Source organism: Macaca mulatta, chromosome 14 (genome assembly GCF_049350105.2).
Source record: "Macaca mulatta isolate MMU2019108-1 chromosome 14, T2T-MMU8v2.0, whole genome shotgun sequence".
Classification (NCBI taxonomy): Eukaryota; Metazoa; Chordata; class Mammalia; order Primates; family Cercopithecidae; genus Macaca; species Macaca mulatta.
Window position 1 is genome coordinate 30,148,763 of NC_133419.1, and position 9,993 is coordinate 30,158,755.

Sequence of the window (9,993 nt, forward strand, 5' to 3'; positions counted from 1 at the left end):
CACCCAAGCGAGGGGGGCTGTGACTAAGCAGCCGGCAGAGGTTTAAAGAAGTAGCAGCCCTCCTGGGCGGGCCCCTCTGCCTCCGCCCCGTGCTCTGCTGAGGTTGTAAATAATCGGGGCTTCCGTGGACGTGGGTCGGGGAACCTGGAGTGTCGCGGGGTGCTTGTGCCTCCGAACCCCACCGGCCCCTGCGACCCGGGACGCACTGGCTTTCTTCTCCCGCTGGCCCCGAGACGTCAGGACAGAGGATGACTGCATCATAAAAGCTTGCACCGTTGGGTTCAGCCTTTGGCCTCTCTTTTCCCGCTAAATTTCTCTTTGAATCCGACTGGAGAAAGATCTCTGGGTTACACAGGTAGTTGGATATCCTGGGAGAGGAGCTGGAGACAGGGCGAGGTCTTGCCCTGGGTGGCGCAGTGCCTCCATGCCCACAGTGGGGAGTGAGGGGTGGGGAGTTGGTGAATCTTCTAGGTGGAAAGAGGGAGAGCTCATTCTTTTCCCCCTCAAAAACAAGTGAAGTCCACATGGCTTGAATAAGTTTTTGCTTCTTGGCAGAACAGCTCAGGGAAAGCTACTGATGGCCGGTCATAGGGCTGGCATTTGGCTCGGCTAACCCATGTGTTCAAGCCAGTGGGTGTGGGCACCTCTCTCCACACACATGCTCACTCATCTTCCTAAATACCCTTCCATCCACCCATCCATCTATCCACCCATCTTTCCTTATGTCTTTCCGGGACTCTCGCATCCATGCATCTTCTTGTCCATCCACTAACCACTTAGGTCCATCCATCATCCCATTCATTCATTAATTCTTCCAGCCACACATCTTTTAATTTATTCATACACCTATTCTTCTATTCATCTTCCCATACAACTTCTCAATCATCATTCCACACTTCCTTTTTCACATCTCTTCATAAACCCACAACCATCCACCATCCTCTTCTCCACCCATCCACCCACATATCTGTTTATTGATATATCCACTCATTTCCCATCTGTCCATGATCAACATATCCACCTGTCATTTTATCCATTCTCTCATCCACCCATACATTCATCTGTTATTTTTTGCCCCCATTATCCTCCTTTCTGTATAAACATTAATTCATTTTCTCCCACCTCTTCTATCCAGCAGATCTTAAAGAGAGGAAGAGATTGTAATATTCTTCAGGGGAAGCCTTTTGAGATTGAAATATCATACTTTGAATGATAACTCTATATCTACCTATAATACACTATGGTTTAATGTTTGGAAATCAAACACAGTATTTATTTTTCATGTGAACTACTAAAAGTAAATCTGCAAGGACTTCTTGCCTGGTGAGTTGCACAGAAAATGAAAGTCATTATCAGTGGCTGTGGCAAGACTGAAGGAACCATGCCAGAACTTCTGAGGGAAGGTAAGATTTTGTTATTTATTTCAAGAAATTGAAAAGTTGAGAGAAATGCACCCAACTATCCACCTATGCATTCATTCGTCAAACATGTAATGAGTGTTGTGGGGTATCAAGGTAAACGAGACCTGGCGCTATCTCCAGGGCCTTCACCCTCTGGTAGGGAAACTAACTCACAAGCAGGCCTTTACCATGCAAGGTGAAATATGTTGCAAAATATGTGTGTTCAGGGTGCTACCGTTCCTAGAGAAGGGAGTCACACTGTCTCCTGGAGAACACCAGAAAGTCTTCACAGGGGAAGTGATATTTGAGGCAGACCTCAAAGGAGGAGGAGGAATTCTTCAGATGAAACTACAGGGACAAGTCATTCACAGGTGGTACTGTGTAATGATGAACAGCCTGGATTCAGGAGTCAGAACACCTAGATCCAAACCCTATTTTGACTGCTTCTTAGTCGTGTGACATTGACTAACGCAATTAGCTCAATTTTCTCAAGTATAAAATGGGCTTAATAATAGTATCTATGTACTCCATAGAACTGATGAGGATTAAATGACTCAAAAGCCCTGCATGTATTAAGCACTAGATTTATGTCTATATATGCATGTAGTAAGCACTTTAAATAAGTGTTTGCTGTCATTACTAAAAGCAAAATTATGTTTGAGCATAGAAAAGTGAAAGAACATGGCTTGTCCAGAGAATGCAGAACAATGTCAGCTGATCTGAACATAGATCAGATGAAGGGGCTGGGGGAAGATAGCAGACATGAGGTTACAGGTGTGGGGAGTACAGAGTGTAAGCTATGCCAGGGAGTTTGAACTTGATCCTGTAGGAAATAAGGAGCCAATGTACATAGTTAAAATTATTATCATTATTATGTTAAAATGTGCATAAGATAAAATTTACCGTTTCCCCCTTTTAGAAGCGTATATATCCGTGGCATGTAGTACCTTAACAGTATTGTGCAACCACCACCATTGTCTAGTCCAGTGCAAACTTTTCTGTTTGACTAGAGACTACTCCTCTTGCATTTTCAGGAAGAGTGTTTGGGACTGAAAAATCCTTGTCTGGATCTAGTCCTCAGCCACTCAGAAGCTGGCATGCCATGACTCAAAGAGCTGCCAGTCTGGAATGAAGACAGTGCCCCGAAACTCCCACCTGAAGAGCCGGTGCTTGGAAAATGCTGCCAGTCCGCAGGAAAAAGTTGTTGCTGCTGCTGTCTGCGATCAAGAGGACACTTTATTTCTTGAAACAACTGGGGGCAAACTGACTCCCAGGTAAGACTTCAGGCCCTACCCATGTGAGAAACCAGCCCTGGGAGGTTCCATGCACAAGAATACAGGACAATGAGCAGCTTTGCTCACCTCATGCAACCTCCAGGGATTTCAGCTTCCTTTTCTTGGAGGAAGAAAGTGAAGTGACATGGGGAGTCACTAGGAGCAATGTCTGTCTTACTGTGTTTCATGGAAACTGGAGGTTCTTTAGAGACCCCTCAGAAGCAGACATAGTGGTCAGAGTAAAAGCTTAAGAGTAAGCTGTGCCTCTCCCTCCCCAGGCCCCATCCCAACCACAGAAGTTCCACCTGCGTCAGTTTTATATACCAGACTACTGCATGAAATTACATTTTGACAGAGGATTATTCTTTAAAAATATATAAATCTACCAAACTAGGCCATATCAAGTCCTGGTCCCTTCTCCATTAGTGCAGTAAACAATTCCACCAAGGAATAAACAGGTCTGAAAGTGCTTTGCAAACTGTAGAAGGGCATGCAAATTCTAGGGGCTGTAATTAGGATTCTTCTCCCCAGCAGAGGGGAGTATTTTGTTTGCCTTCTTCCCGATAGTTTGGTGAGGGACTGAAGTCATTTGCCCCCATACCACAAATGACTCATTTCAAATAACAGACCCGGTGACTTACTGAGTCAAGGCCCACCTTTGGGAATTCCTGGATCACCTCTTTGAGCTCCCCTGTCATCCACTTTCCATTCCAAATACACCTTGCCTACTTCAGTGGTCACACAAACCCTTCCAAACTCTTAGATGCTTGATATCTATTGTGTGTTGCACCACCTTTCTTTCTAAGCCAAACCATGGGATGTGGGAAACTGGAAAGGAAACTTGAATTGATTTGAGTTGACATGAGGTCACACTATTTGGAAAAAATCCAGAATGCAATCAGCAGCCTTGGACTGAGAAAGCCCAGGTCTGAGCATTGTCTTTCCCCCTTATCAGAGGATGACTTAACCTATGGGAGTTTCGGCAATCCCAGCCACAAAACAAGGGTAATCAGACCTTTCCCATAGTTTATTATGAGTAGTCAGTGAAAGAAGACATCAAGACCATTTCCTGGGGTGCCTGCCACGTGGTGCGACTCAGTGACCTCTAAGATACCTGAGAACAGGAACATGTCTTCCTGGGGCACTAGCACATACTCAGCTCTCAGTCCCTAACATATACACTGTGCTCCATAAATAAGCATTACATAAATGCATGAGGGACTGTTATTTTTTTTCCTCCCATCAAAGCACATAGGGGTGTTTCAGGAATCACATGAACTAGTGGGTGGAAACACGTAGACAACTTGACAGTTTCTAAATAAATGCAAGCAATGACATCCTATTTGGGGTGAGTGGTTCAGAGACACTTGGGTGTAGCCAGAGCATTACTCACTCTGGCAGACTAGTGTTCTTTGCTGAAATATTGGGGCCTGATGGCTTCTGACTGGTAGTAATAAATCCTGCTCCTCTCAAGCAACGAAAAACCAAATCTAAACCAAATGTGAGCAGGAGTGTGAAATGCAAAGCTGGGAGACCTTGGACCGAATCGTGGAATTCAAGGATTACAAATGCAGCAGGTCACAGACTTTTAAAGGAACAATATTTAATTATTTCATGGGATTGCTTCCCAGAAAAGGAATGATCTGGCACAGTAAAGAAAAAGTGACATTCCAGTTGAACTTTAACTCTTAAAAAAATTCATACTTAGTTCATATTCACAGTGTGAATTCTACATATACAAATGAGCAGTGGTGAAAAAAGCTCTTGTGAAATAATTATTAGTAAAGTCTAAATAAATCAGTAGCTGGGAAGCAAACTTCATGAAAAATAAATGACCTCCAAGGATTAGTCTCAAGCTAACCAAGTCTGATTACAGAGCTGAGCCTTTGGGATTAATAAGGCTTTCAAATTATGGCAGATAAAGAAATTGGTGTAGTTGCTGCACCCTGGAAGTGCCAAGGGGACAGATGCATCTGGATTTTTTTAGATAGGTCCATGTTAGCCACAAAATAGGTTTTACACAGACCTTTGGAGGTTAAAATAGTATGCAGATAGGACAAATCCTAGACTTGGATGATAATAAATTTAGAAATGTGAATTTTTGAGGATGAGATTTGAATTAATGGTATGTGACTTTATGTAGCAAGCTGTCTGGAAGGAAGACGAGTGAAACAGTCTATATTTTATGCACTACTATTTAAGGGAAATGTAATTATATTTATTTTTAATTATATTTCTTTTATGTTCATGTAGTAACTAAAATTCATATTTATTCCTCTTCACTTCATACAAAGTGGTTAAACATCTATTGGAAGGCTTTAGGAATCTGTTTTAATGAACATTTAAGCATGATTTGTTTTGGACATATCCATGGTTGATATGTAAATGGTAACTAAGAGCCTTGTAATTGTCTGAAAAAGGCTTGTTCTCTGCACTCATTCAGTATATGACTACTATGTGCTGAGAACAATTTATACATTCTTGGTTCTGTCATAATTAATCATCACCACTCCTTCACTGCCACTATGGCCATCATCACACTACCACAACCACCATGACTACCTTGAAGACTAACACCACCTCCACCATCACCACTGCCACTATCATAACCACCACCATCACCACCACCGCTACCATTATCCACCATCACCACTAGAGTTATCACTACCATCACTACAACCACCATTATCTTCAACATCGTAGCTAATAGCCAGTACTTTCTACATGTCAAGCCTAATGTCATTTAATTGTCACAACAATCCTATGAAAAGTTAATTTCTATTTCACGGATAAGGAAACAAAGTCTTAGAAAGGTTACAAAACTTGCCCAAAGTCACATTTTTATTTCACTTAGCAAATCTTTCCTGGCTTTAAGAGATATGGGGATACAGAAGTTTAATCCCTTTCTGATTCTTGACGTAGCAAAAATGCTAAATTAATGGAGTCCTAATTCATTAGTCTTTACCAAATTTTATTCTGAATCATGGAAGTCAGTTTTTTTTTTTTTTAAGAAGAAAGATTTCCTTTGGAAGCTTTTGTTGAAGTGGAGGAGGTGAAAAGAGTATTGCTAAGGTAGAGGATGGAGAATGCTGACTCTCACAGCCCTCTGAAACACTAGAATCCTAGAATAAGACAACTTTAAATGTGTAGACTCAGACCTTGGCTAGTCAATGGAAAATTTTAGATTTGCACAGGACTATGCCTTGATTCCTTATAGTATCGTTGTGGGATGGTTGTATATTCTGACTAGAAATAACACCATTTTCTCTTTACAGCACCTGAGAGTTTATTCAATAATGATTATACCCACAAGACCCTTTTTGGATTGTTGGCCCAACCCACAAGTTATAGTTCCTTCTCTAAATATTTCATCCAGAGTGTGAAAAGCAGCTTCTGGCAGCCACAGTTTTACTATGTGACTCTCACTTCCCATGCCCAGGACTGATTCGACCCCGTAGTAGACATCTAAAGCAATCCCGATCAATCAGTCTTTGTTCCTGACATTTGGGATTAGAGCATGGCTGAAGGTTTAAGACGCAAACTTGGAAGCTGTGGGGCAGCAGTACACCTCCATGAGGACAGAGAAGCAGGGGAAATAAGAATAAAGCAGAAGCTCACAGAAATGCAGGAAATACTTCTTGAGGTCTAACACTTTTCGGGTTTCTTTTTCTAGTCCAATCTTGACACACGTGCCTTACAGAAACCAATGGCAAGAATGCAGTCAGATCCTGCCAATAAATTCCTTTTATTCTGTTTACATTAGCATAAGCTGGTTTCTGTTCCATGCAACCAAAAAGACTTGATGAATGTAGGAGAGCATCACACCATTTTACAAAAGGGTAAATGGTGGCTCAGGTGGCTGGCGGATGCCGCTACCATTGGGTCTTGAATTCAGGACTTTGACTCTAAACCTCAAGTCTTCCGATTCTGAGGTCTGTGCCCTTTTCACCACTTGGCCTCACCTACAATCCCTCCCCACATCATTCCATCCTACCCAAAGAACATAATTCTCTCTCCTTCACTGTGATAGAAACTAGACATCTCTGATACTTTGCCTACAGTTGTATGGCAATCCAAATGAGTGGCAGGTCTTCTGAGTCCTATCCTCTCAGATCTCCAGAGAGTCCCTTTCTGCCTGAACATGCCTCACAGTCTATTTTCAAAGGCAAGGCCTTTCATCTGGCAGATGGTAACAGCTGCTTCTCTTTAAAACACCCAAAGGGTAGAAATTCTGGGCTGTAATGTACAGGCATAAGGCTCCTGCCAAGTCCTGACTGGGCTTAGCATCAAATCCTGTAGAAAAGGAATAGGTACAGAACATGGATGTGAGTCCAGGCCAAAACGCATTTTATTGCTGGCTACTGTTTCCCAGCCACAGAAGAATGCTGCTCTAGAAGGCATGGTGTGGGTGAGAAAGAGACTTATTGAACTGAACTTTAATGGGAGAGGATGTGGGGAGAGCGGGCTAGGCAGAGAGAAAGGAAGAGACGTCTTGAGAGAGCCTATGAAGGTGAAAGAGGCAAAAAGACACAGATGTGACTCCATGATGATGCAATGGAAAATAAAAGTCTTCTAATCATCCAATGGGGATTTAATGGACACCTTCTGTATGCACTACATGGATTCACCACAGAGGACAAGCCACAGATAAGAAGGACCTGCCCTCTCTCTTCAGAGATTATGATCTAGATCAGGGTTGGTGGATCAGTTGCCTTCATTAGTTTAAGAACTATTTTGTATGTCCCTCTATATTCCAGGCACTACTCTAAATACCAAGAATACAACAGCACAAAAAGACGACTGGCATTTTATTATCATTGAGGAAGTGGGTGGAGGGTGCAGGCAATTTTAATAAGGGAGACTAGGAAGGTCTGGGCAAAGAGGTGACATTTCAGGCAAATTTGCACCAAAAAAAAAAAAAAGTGCATAGCAAATGTAAAGGCTTTGAGATGGGAGTGTTCTTAGTGTGTTTGAGGAACCAAAAAGGTTAATGTGGATGGAGCAGAGTGATGAGGAAGCAAATAGTAGGAAATGAGATTGAAGAGGAAGGTAAGGCTAGCTCTTGTGCCCCTTTTCAGGCCCCAGTAAGAAGTTTGGATTTTATGCCGACTGGAATGGAATGACTTTAGTGGGTTTCCCCTAATTTTCACAAGTAATTAATTAATAATGACTGCTTAGTTTACCATGATGAGAAAGATTCTAAGGCTTTACAGTTCAATGGATAAAAGTCCATTGATGAATTAATAATATACATCATGTCTGTAGCATGAGGCAGTGGTAACACTGATGATTAATATTTGACATCTCTGATCGTGATGGAAGATTAAATTGTATTTGTCAAAATACTCTGAGTTGTGCTGCAGTAACAACATCAGCAAAGTATCATTGGTTTAACACCATTACCCAGGTGACTTCTTGCCATGCTAAATTGGCTGTGGGTTCAGGAAACTCTCTAAAAACAACCATCTTCCGTGCAGTTGCTCACTGATCTTGTGCTACCTCTGTCTCGTAACACAATTGCTGCAGCAGGGAAAAAGAATAGTAGAAGGTCTCATGCCAGTGATTAAATGCTTTGTCTCAGAAATAATAGATGTCACTTCTTTTCCCAGCCCATTAGCTAGAGCTAGTCACATGATCCCACTTAAGTGCAAGACGACTGGGAAAGGGTAATCCTTTCATTTGCCTAAAGGTAGAGAAGAACCTAATGTGAGTAAGCAGTAAAAATCTAGCATATAAATCGATCTGAGAGCAAGTCCAGTAATACTCTAAGGAAGTTTGTAATGCACTGGATAAGGAGTAGTAAATAATAAAGAAATTCAGAGGCCGGGCATGGTGGCTCACGCCTGTAATCTCAGCACTTTGGGAGGCCAAGGCGGACAGATCACGAGGTCAGGAGATTGAGACCATCCTGGCTAACACGATGAAAACCCATCTCTACTAAAAATACAAAACAACTTAGCCGGGCATGGTGGTGAGTCCATGTAGTCCCAGCTACTTGGGAGGCTGAGGCAGGAGAATGGCATAAACCTGTGAGGCGGAGCTTGCAGTGAGCGGAGATCACACTACTGCACTCCAGGCTGGGCAACAGTGCGAGACTCTGTCTCAAAAAATAAAAAAAGAAAGAAAGAAAAGAAAGATATTCAGAGTGGTGATACTGACAAGTGTAGCTCAAAAAGGCTCTATAGAGAAGAAGGGTGCCTGAACCAGATCTTGATGGATGAGCAGTGTCCTGTTACTCAATCCTCACCATCCCATGCCCAATAAACGCCCCCCTTCCTTTCCCTGGCTGAATCCTGTCCACTATTCTGCAAGTCACTTTAACTGGCTCTTTAGACTTATTATTTTGGATGTAAGATCATATGGTGTTGAAGAGCATTATTTATTTGCTGTGGAATTTTGGGCAATGTACTTAACCTCTTTGAGCTTAAGATCCTCATTTAATGCTTGATATAATTATTATGAAACTTAAAATATATAATATAATCATGCATCTATTCAACTTATCAAGACTTTAGAATATAGCAGGGTCTAAAAAACAGTCTTTGTTATTATTGACTCACCTTCCTTAAAATTATATTTTCCCTTGTCTTTATAGATACGGCTATAGCCTATCTTTCATTCTACCTTTCAGATGAATTTATCGTTCTGTGTTTTTGGTCCAATTTCAGCTACGAGGTAGAATGGCTTAAACACATACACATTTATCCTGTGGTTACCTAATACTTGTAAGGGTTTCTGGGTAGATAGGATGGTGAAGAGCGATAAACAATTCAGGCTGATAGAGACTCTGCAGTTTTCAATACATGACTTCCAAGTTCACTGAGGTCATGTCCATTCAGTTGGTGGAAGGAAAAAGAGTATGGAGGAGAATTGTTTGTGAGGTTTTTATGGGCTAGATCTGATAGTGGGACCTTCACTTCCACCCTCATTCCATTGGCCAGAACCCGGTCGTGTAGCCTCACCTAACTGCAAGGAAAGCTGGAAAGGTTTTGTGGTCCAGCTGTGAGTCCAGAGGAAAGAGAAGAACGTGGAGTCCAGGAAACTGTTGTCTTTGCTACATTTCTCTCTCTATCCCTTGCTCCTCCTCTGAGTCTTTTCTCCTGTTTCTTCTTCTAATGGGGGGTTATGCGTGTTGATGTCTTGGTCTGTACTCATTTCTTCACTTATTTCCTAGGTCCACGGCACCTACCATGCCACAATGATAAGAATGGAGACACCTGGGTGAGCCTCACTCACTGAGCATGCCTCCACCTTCGAAGAGTTCCTGTTCACTGTACTCTGAAATAGACTGTGCAAAACATTAAAACTGACCAAATCAA

General features: G+C 42.2%; 1 long non-coding RNA gene across 1 annotated transcript; it reads left to right on the plus strand.

The window, feature by feature from the left end:
• Positions 1–99: 99 nt before the first annotated feature.
• On the plus strand, positions 100–9,993 carry LOC144334268 (uncharacterized). Its single transcript, XR_013403948.1, has 4 exons — positions 100–355; positions 1,136–1,403; positions 2,435–2,674; positions 9,849–9,993. It is a non-coding gene; the product is annotated as an uncharacterized LOC144334268 (long non-coding RNA).